This window comes from Symphalangus syndactylus, chromosome 13 (genome assembly GCF_028878055.3).
Source record: "Symphalangus syndactylus isolate Jambi chromosome 13, NHGRI_mSymSyn1-v2.1_pri, whole genome shotgun sequence".
NCBI lineage: Eukaryota > Metazoa > Chordata > Mammalia > Primates > Hylobatidae > Symphalangus > Symphalangus syndactylus.
Window position 1 is genome coordinate 93841308 of NC_072435.2, and position 9639 is coordinate 93850946.

The following is a 9639-nucleotide window of genomic DNA, read 5'->3' on the forward strand; positions in this document are numbered from 1 at the left end:
TCAGTGAAATTTGGGAGGACACAATTCAGCCCATAGCACACAGGAAGAAGGTAGGCTGCAATGCAAACACAACAAAGCCTCACAGGACTGCCAGATTTAGCAAATAAATATACAGGACACTCACTTAAATCTGTAAGGTGGGGAAAAGTGGCTCATGCCTATAATCCCAGCACTTTGGGAGGCCAAGGTGAGCAGATAACTTGAGTCCAGGAGTTTGAGACCAGCCTGGGCAACATGATAAAACTCCATCTCTACAAAAAATTAGCCAGGCATGGTGGCATGCACCTGTAGTCCCAGCTTCACAGGAGGCTGAGGTGGGAGGATCACTTGAGCCCTGGGAGGTCAAGGCTGCAGTGAGCTGTGATTGTGCCACTGCACTCCAGCCTCAGTGACAGGGTGAGAACTTGTCTCAAAAAAAAAAAAAAAAAAAAAAAGACCGGGCACAGTGGCTCACGCCTGTAATCCCAGCACTTTGGGAGGCCGAGGCGGGCGGATCATGAGGTCAGGAGATCAAGACCATCCTGGCCAACATGGTGAAACCCTGTCTCTACTAAAAATACAAAAATTAGCTGGGTGTGGTGGCTCGTGCCTGTAATCCCAGCAACTCGGGAGGCTGATGCATGAGAATCGCTTGAACCCAGAAGGTGGAGGTTTCAGTGAGCTGAAATAGTGCCACTGCACTCCAGCCTGGAGACAAAGTGAGGCTCTGTCTAAAAAAAAAAAAAAAAAAAAAGAATGTTAGATAAACAGCAAAAATAATAATAATAAATGTCCCATGCAATATTTAGAACCTATAAATATCAAAAAAATTATTTACCTGAAATTCAAATGTAACTGAGCATCCTGTATTTATTTTATCTGGAAACCCCAAGGCCTCAGCCACCCCACAGGGCGCTCTGAAGCTGAGCTAGTTCTTTTTTTCTTTTTTTTTTTTTTTTTTTGAGATGGAGTCTTGCTGTCACCCAGGCTGGAGTGCAGTGGCGTGATCTCGGCTCACTGCAAGCTCCGCCTCCCAGGTTCATGCCATTCTTCTGCCTCAGCCTCCCAAGTAGCTGGGACTACAGGCACCCGCCACCATGCCCTGCTAATTTTTTTGTAGTGGGTTTTCACTGTGTTAGCCAGGATGGTCTCGATCTCCTGACCTCGTGATCTGCCCGCCTCGGCCTCCCAAAGTGCTATGATTACAGGCGTGAGCCACTGCATCCGGCCAAGCTGGGCTAGTTCCTTTAGCCTATCCTGAGTTGGGTAAGGGCACAGAATCTTTAAGTATGAATATTGTAAATTATGTAAATAAGTATGAATATTGGCAAGATGGATTTATACCTCCACATAGGCCAGTCACTGGATGCAGCTGCCCCTAGGAGGAGGGTAGAACTTTGAGTAAGGTGGTTCTCCTCAGCCACAGGCAGTTCCTGGAAACTGCCAGCTGCTGGAGAGTGTCAGCCAACTATAATCCCAGCAGCTGGAGGGGTAAGTCCTTCAGTCCTGGAGGGAGGATCTGTGTGGTGCAAGAATTACCTACAGCTCTCTCCCCAATAAAAACCTCTGATGATACATAATTTATTTATTCCCTTCTGTGTTTTCAGCAATATGCTAGGCCCTAGAGTCACCTCTCCTCTAATTGTAAGCTGTCAGTTAATGAAAAGAAAGAGAGAGAAGCAAATCTAAATATTTGGTCACTTTTAATATTGAAAGTCTCATATTATTTTCCTTGCTTTTCTGAGATGGATGGCTCCTGTGATACCTTTTCTTTTAAAAGATATTTTTCTGATGATGCAATTAATTCTCCATCCATTTCTAATAAAATAATTTACAATAAACTAGGAAAAGACATTTTCTTTTTTTTTTTTTTAGATAGAGTCTCACTCTGTCACCCAGACTGGAGTGCAATGGTATGATTTCAGCTCACTGCAACCTCCACCTTCCAGATGCAAGCAATTCTCCTGCCTCAGCCTCCCAAGTAGCTGGGATTACAGATGCCCACCACCACGCCCAGCTAGTTTTTGTATTTTTAGTAGAGACAAGGTTTCACAATGTTGGCCAGGCTGGTCTCAAACTCCTGCCCACCTCAGCCTCCCAAAGTGCTGGGATTACAGGTGTGAGCCACCACACCCGGCCTGAAAAGGGGTTTCTAACAAAAACCTAAAACAAGTCTTTCGGCCGGGCGCGGTGGCTCAAGCCTGTAATCCCAGCACTTTGGTAGGCCGAGGCGGGCGGATCACGAGGTCAGGAGATCGAGACCATCCTGGTTAACATGGTGAAACCCCGTCTCTACTAAAAATACAAAAAATTAGCTGGGCGTGGTGGCGCACGCCTGTAGTCCCAGCTACTTGGAGAGGCTGAGGCAGGAGAATGGCATGAACCTGGGAGGCGGAGCTTGCAGTGAGCCGAGATCGCACCACTGCCCTCCAGCCTGGGCGACAGAGCAAGACTCCATCTCAAAAAAAAAAAAAAAAAAAAAAAAAAACAAGTCTTGTTCTTTTTTTTAAATTTGACTCTTTGTAGAATTTAACTGTTTTATTATGGAAATTTTCAAACATACACAAGCATAGAGAAAATAGATTAATGACCTCTATGGACCTGTCACTCATCTTTGACAATAATCAATATTTTGCCAATCTCCAAACATTATTCTGAAGAACAAAACATTAGACCACATCTCCACAGAACTCAGAAACAACACATAATGATGCCTACTTTTATCATCAATAGTAGACATTTTCCTAGAGTTACCGGGCAATGTAAAAATACCAGAAAAAAAAGAAAAAAGTATGAATATTGGCAAGGTAGATTTATACCTAGAAAATCCAGTGAATCACATATAATCTACATGGACTAATAAAAACTTTCGGAAAGGAAATAAGATTAACATATAAAAATCTACAGCTTTCCTAAAATCAGAAAAAATCTATTTAAATATGTAATAGAAAAGAAAGCTATATGCAATTTCAATAGACCTTGGGTTACCTAGGAAAAAAACTTAAAAATATGAAAGCTGTTGCCAGGCATGGTAGCTCATGCCTGTAACCCTAGCACTTTGGGAGGCTGACGTGGGCAGATCACCTGAGTCCAGGAGTTCAAGAATAGCCTGGGCAACGTAGCGAAACCCAGTCTCTACAAAAAATCAGCCAGGTGTGGTGGCACATGCCTGTAGTCCCAGCTACTTGAGAGGCTGAAGTGGGAGGATCACCTGGGCCTAGGAAGTTGAGTGAGCAGAAATTGTGCCACTCCACTCCAGCCTGGGTGACAGAGTGAGACCCTGTCTCAAAAAAAAAGAAAAGAAAATTGTTGAGGATAACCATATAATTTTAATGAAGGCCATAAAAGATATTTCTAGATGAAAAGACTCAATAGTATACAGATATTATGCCCCCAAATTAAATAATAAATGTAATATAATTTTATCAAAATTCCAACAGCATATTTTATAGAATTGGCAAGTTAATTTTAAAGTTCATCTATGAGTTGTGCCAAAAAAAGTTAAGATTCATTAGAGAAAGAACTTTACCAGATGTTGTAAAGTCACAATCATTGAAATAGTACTGTCAAAAATAGACCAATAGATCAATAGAATAGAATTAAAAAGTCCAGAAAAATATATACACACACACACACATATATATGTGTGTCCATTTGTGTGTGTGTGTGTGTAATCTTAGTATATGTTAACGGAGACATTTAAAATCACTCGGGAAATGACAGACTAATAGATAGTGTTGGGACAAGGAGCTATCCATTTGGAAGAAAAAAAGTAAAATCCCTTTCTCAGACTGGGCGCAGTGGCTCAGGCCTGTGATCCCAGCACTTTGGGAGGCCAAGGGGGGCAGAACACCTGAGGTCAGGAGTTTGAGACCAGCGTGGCCAACATGGTGAAACCCTGTCTCTACTAAAAATACAAAAAAAATAGCTGGGCGTGGTGGCCGGTGCCTGTAATCCCAGCTACTCAGGAGGCTGAGACAAGAGAATCCCTTGAACAAAGGAAAGGAGGCAGAGGTTGCAGTGAGCCAAGATGGCGCCACTGCACTCCAGCCTAGGCAACAGAGTAAGACTCCATCTCAAAAAAAAAAAAAAAAAATCCCTTTCTCATACCATACAAAAAAATAAATTCCAGTTTGTTTGTTTGTTTGTTTGTTTGAGACAGGTTCTCACTCTGTTGCCCAGACTGGTTTCCAGTGGCATGATCTTGGCTCACTTCAACCTCTGCCTCTTGGGCTCAAGCAATCCTCCCACCTCAGCCTCCCAATTACCTAGAACCAAACTAAAGGTATGTGCCACCATGCCTGTCTTATTTTTGTATTTTTGTAGAGACAGAGTTCTGCCATTTTGCTCAGTCTGGTCTCAAACTCCTGAGCTCAAGCGAACCTCCTGCTTCGGCCTCCCAAAGTGTTGGGATTATGGGTGTAAGCCACTGTGCCCAGCCTCAATTTTATTTTATTGAACCATATGAAATTGCCACTCCTGTTTTTACAAAATGGTTGAATATCAGCAAATTCATATGGCTCAACTTAATTAAATATATATTTTCCTGATTTGCACAAATTATCAATTCAAACACAAAGTTATGATGCAGGCCGGGCGTGGTGGCTCATGCCTGTAATCGTAGCACTTCGGGAGGCCAAGGCGGGTGGATCACCTGAGGTCAGGAGTTCGAGACCAGCCTGGCCAACATGGCAAAACCCCATCTCTATTAAAAATACAAAATTAGCCGGGCGTGGTGGTGGGTGCCTGCAATCCCAGCTACTAAGGAGGCTGAGGCAGGAGAATCGCGTGAACCTGGGGGTGCAGAGATTGCAGCGAGCCGAGGTCGCACCACTGCACTCTAGCCCGGGCGAAAGAGCAAGACTCCATCTCAAAAAACAAAAAAGGTGTGAAGCAATGTCTTATTTTAAAATTAACCATTAAACATGCAAATTGAGAAGATTAAATGGCTGATTTCATTATGGGTAGACTAGACTGGGACACTATTTTTTCTGCCATAATAAGAAAATGCCCACATTATTGAAAGCATGTTTTAGAAATTGGGTTGCCAAAAAAATGCTATTGCTGAAGCACAGAAACATGGGGAGAAACTCAAACTTTTCCGGAGAGATCTTTCAGTATTTCAGCACTACAGGTGTGGGCGGACAGAACAGCTCATCCAGAAAGAACCCAAACTGAAAACCCAACTTTCAAATCACACCCACATGGTAAGCTGGTGCAGCAGCCTCCCCAGATAAAGGGAAAATGACCCTTCTCTGCACGGCACTCAATGGCATAAAGATACTTGAATTCTTAAACTTATAGAAGACAAGACCTTCTAGTGGGTTGAAAATACTTAACATTCCATTGACTTCCCTCTGACCCCTCATGTGGCCACTGAAATCTCATGCATTCGTCAGCTCAAAGTTCAGAATTCTGCCCGGTCTTGAGACTACTATCTTGTATTTCTTGCAGTTAATTTTTTGCATAGAGATTTCTTTCCCTCTGAATTCTAGCCTGTTGCCTTGTAGGTTTCTTGCTGCCTTCTCTTCCCCAGATAATAGCATCCTACAAAGTTTGGTGTTATTTCTAAACCCACAGTAGATACCTCAGTCTTATTGATTATTAGGCTGTCAGCTCATATGGCAGCCCTCAAAAGTTTAATGCTTTTTGCAGTGATACCATCATCAGTTTCCAAATACCTCCTTTCTTCAGATTAACTAAAAAATAACAGTGTAACACTATTTGCCTTTGGTTTTTTGTTTTTGTTGTTTTTTTGTTTTTTGAGAGAGAAGCCTCACTCTTGTCCTCCAGGTTTGAGTGCAATGGCTTTATCTCGGCTCACTGCAACCTCAGCCCGCTGGGTTCAAACAATTCTCCTGCCTCTGCCTCCCAAGTAGCTGGGATTAAGGTGCCTGCCACCACGCCCGGCTAATATTTGTATTTTTTAGTAGAGACGGGGTTTCACCATGTTGGCCAGGCTGGTCTCGAACTCCTGACCTCAGATGATCCGCCCGCCTCGGCCTCCCAAAGTGCTGGGATTACAGGAGTGAGCCACCGCACCCAGTCTGGTTTTAAACATATCATAACACTTCTTTATGGACATCTCCAGAGAAGGAACTATAATTCTTTGTTCCATGTTGAAATGTTCATGGATGTATTTTCAAATCTTCAGTCTAGAAGAAACACAGGTAGCATAAAAGTCAGGAATCCCGATATGAGGTTGCAGTCACATAGCCTTTGTTGCCAGAATCTCCACTCATATTATTTTTTCATGTTTTCTGTTCCATTTAACAAGAGTTTCCCATAATCCTTGGAGGTCCAATGTCAATTGCCTTCCTTCTTGATCTTTCTTCCAGTCTGTTCTCCCCTAACTTCTATGGTCAGCTTGACTTGCACCACTGTGTACTGAGATGCAGCCTCTCATAAGAGGAAGCCCCCAACTCAGCACCTGCCCTGCCTTGTTCAGACACTGCAGGTGAATGAATTAAGAGACCATTAAAGTATGCTATGTTTTTGTTTAACTCTGAAACAGCGCGCTACTCTGCGGAAGAAAGTAGAAATAGGTCTACGTTTGTCTGAATTTAGAGACACTTTTGCCTCACCATCTGCATCGTGAGTTAAATTTTAAGTGTTACAATAACTTCAGACCCCAATAAAATAGAAGAGTTAGTTCAATCTAGCACTGCCCCACCTCAAGCAACACTAGGGCTTGAAGCCATCCTCACCCCATTGGGAGCCTACCCCATCGTGCCAGGGTTTGCAGGGAAAGTCAAACATTATCTTCCAGAGGAAACACTAGGCGGGTACCCTGGCTCGAAACCTTCCGGTTTCCCATTCCCAGGTCCCGCTCCAGCACTTCCTCTGAGCTGCTCTTCATTCTCCGGCTGCCCTCCAGACTCGTGGAGGCAGTGTGGGAACCTGAGAAGCCATTTGCAGTCACTGTACTGTCCCCATAGGTCAATGTGAGGTCGCCTCCAGTCAAAATAGAATCAGAGTTTCCCTCTCTCAGTGGCTCTTGGTTATCGTACACCTGGGGACTGGTCAGACATCGAGCTAGCAAGCTACACCAGGCGGGAGAGTGGTGGTTTGCGGGGAGACACTGTGTCTACACCAGGCAGGAGAGTGGTGGTTAGTGGGGAGCCGCTGTGTCTCCACCAGGCAGGAGAGTGGTGGTTAGCGGGCAGCCACTGTGTGTGAGGATGGGCTTCAGGTAATTGTGATCAAAGCTGTACCACAGCCTGAATATCCATGTGCTCTCCTGTTTTGTCCGGTTTCTTCTGGCAGAATCTGGGCTGTCCCCTTATAAGACTTGAAAGCTGTCGTTGTTGGGTGGTGGATCTTGATCGGGGTCAACACTACCTCTGAAGTACTGCCAGTGGTGTTCGTTGCGGTCCTCTTTGGAGGGCTCCTTGATGCCAACTCTGATATTAAGCCACGACAACATGGGTGTCGTGCCTCCTCCAATGATCCAGATGGTGAAGTACACGATGAAAGGCGTGGTGGTGAACATCATCTGGCGACCACAGGATGCCGTGTCACAGATGGCCAATGCAAATGCCATTGCTCCCCTGAGGCCTGAAAACATCATTGTGTGTTGAAAATTCCAGCCAATCTTACGCCTTCTGCCCAAGCTGAGGAAGAAGGAGAGCGGGTAGATATGGGCGGCTCTGCCCAGGAAGACAGCAACAAAAGCTCCAATGATGAAAACAGGGCTGAAAACGTGCTTCTGGAAGGTAAATAGCGCCAGGACCATGCAGGAGAAGATGAAGTTCTCTGCCTCAAAGAGCTGCTTGCTTCAACTTCTTGATTCCACCGACAGATTATCGTAGGTGTAATGAGCTTGTGTGATTCCACAGGAAAGGACAGCTACAACGCCTGTAAATCCGCAGGCTTCTGCCAAGAGAAACGCGCTCCAGTACATGAGGAAGAAGAGCGCCGTCTCCAGCAGGGGGAAGCAGTCCAGTCTGGTAAACTTGGTCACTAAAGCAGTCACAACACCAGTCACAGCTCCCATGGTAAAATAGCCACTAAATATACCTAGAAAAATGCCAACTGACTTTAAAAAGGCAGCAGCATCAAAGGTGTGAGTTGAAGTTCAGTCCTGCTGGCTGGCAACAATAGATGAGGAAAGTACAACGCAACAACGTCATTTAGGATGCTCTCTCCAAGCAGAAGTACATAAAGATCCATGTCTGCATGCAACTCATTAACATCGCCAGCATAGTCACTGGGTCAGTGGCAGAGATGATTGCTCCAAAAAAGAGACAATGTGTGTAGTAAAATTTATCTGAGAGAATCTTCCTGAGCTTCACCATACCATACATGAGATTTCCAACACGGATGCATGAAACAGCAGTCCCCAAGAAGGCGTGACCCAAGATTTCTAAAAAAGTGTCTCTTTAAGCTGTATCCAGCACGGAAAATAAGTGGAGGCAGAAGAATGTTGAAAAATACCTCTGGGTCGAATGTTACCTTCCGTAGCATGTCATTCTGCTCTACGCTGTTGATCTTGCCAGGGCTGATTTCTCCTTTCTGAGTGTATTCGAAGAATTTCCCGCTGACATCCACTACTAAAGTGCTGAAGGCCCGATCTTCTTGAGTGCAGTTGAGTGATTTGTCACGGCCCCTGGTGCCGGGAGTACCATACCTCAGGATCACCCCAACGATGAGCCCACAGACCATGGCCAGCTCGGTCTCATGCAGAAAGTGCACCCGGCAGTGCTTGAAGAGCCATATGGTGAGGATGGTGAGCGTGAGCAGCAGGATGAAGGTGAGCAGGCTCACACTGTCTGGCCGGTGGCTCTCCTCCGCCTCCTTCTCAGCTCCTCCATGGCGCTGCTGTTCTCGACCGCCGCCCCAGAGGAGGAGGCCGAGGCCGCGGCCGTGACTCGAAGTCCCCGACCTAGCAGCAGCGGCAGCAGCAGCAGCAGCAGCAGCAGCAGCAGCAGCATCCGCCACGGGGGCGCCTGAGCAACCCGACCTGAGCCCGGGCGCGCCGTGTCACCAGGCTACATTGGTTCCAGAGCCGCCCACGCCTCCTCTGCCCGCGGACCAGCAGCACCGCCAACCTGCCCGAGTGGCCACGGCCACCGCAGCTCCTCCTCCTACTCGCGCCGGGCTGGGTCTGGGCCCAGAACAGCGCCTCCAGTTGTATTTAAAATATAGTGTTTAGAAGAATAACCAAGGCCGGGAGCAGTGGCTCACGCCTGTAATCCTAGCACTTTGGGAGAGTGAAGCGGGTGGATCACCTGAGGTCAGGATATCAAGACCAGCCTGGCCAACATGAGGAAACCCCCGTCTCCACTGAAAATACAAAAAAAAAAAAAAAAAAAATTAGCTGCGTGTGGTGACGGGCGCCTGTAATCCTAGCTACTCGGGAGGCTGAAGCAGGAGAATCACTTGAACCCTGGAAGCGGAGGTTGCGGTGAGCCGAGATGGCACCATTGCACTCCAGCCTGGGCAAAAAGAGTGAAACTCTGTCTCAAAAAGAAAATAACAGAAAAAAGGTGGGAAAATACATTTAAAACCTTGGAGGGAGAAAGCTGTCTTAACAAAACAGAGAGCCAAATGCATTCACGTATGACAGAAGGTACATAGTCGAGAAGTAACTGAATTATTACATAAAGTATTTGCAACTGGTATAACAAAATTTTATACCTCACTTTATCTTTTTTTTTT

The 9639-nt window shown here is 45.6% G+C and overlaps 1 pseudogene; it reads right to left on the reverse strand.

The window, feature by feature from the left end:
* Positions 1-4919: 4919 nt before the first annotated feature.
* LOC129460588 (sodium/hydrogen exchanger 7-like) lies at positions 4920-8975 on the reverse strand (annotated as a pseudogene).
* Positions 8976-9639: the final 664 nt, after the last annotated feature.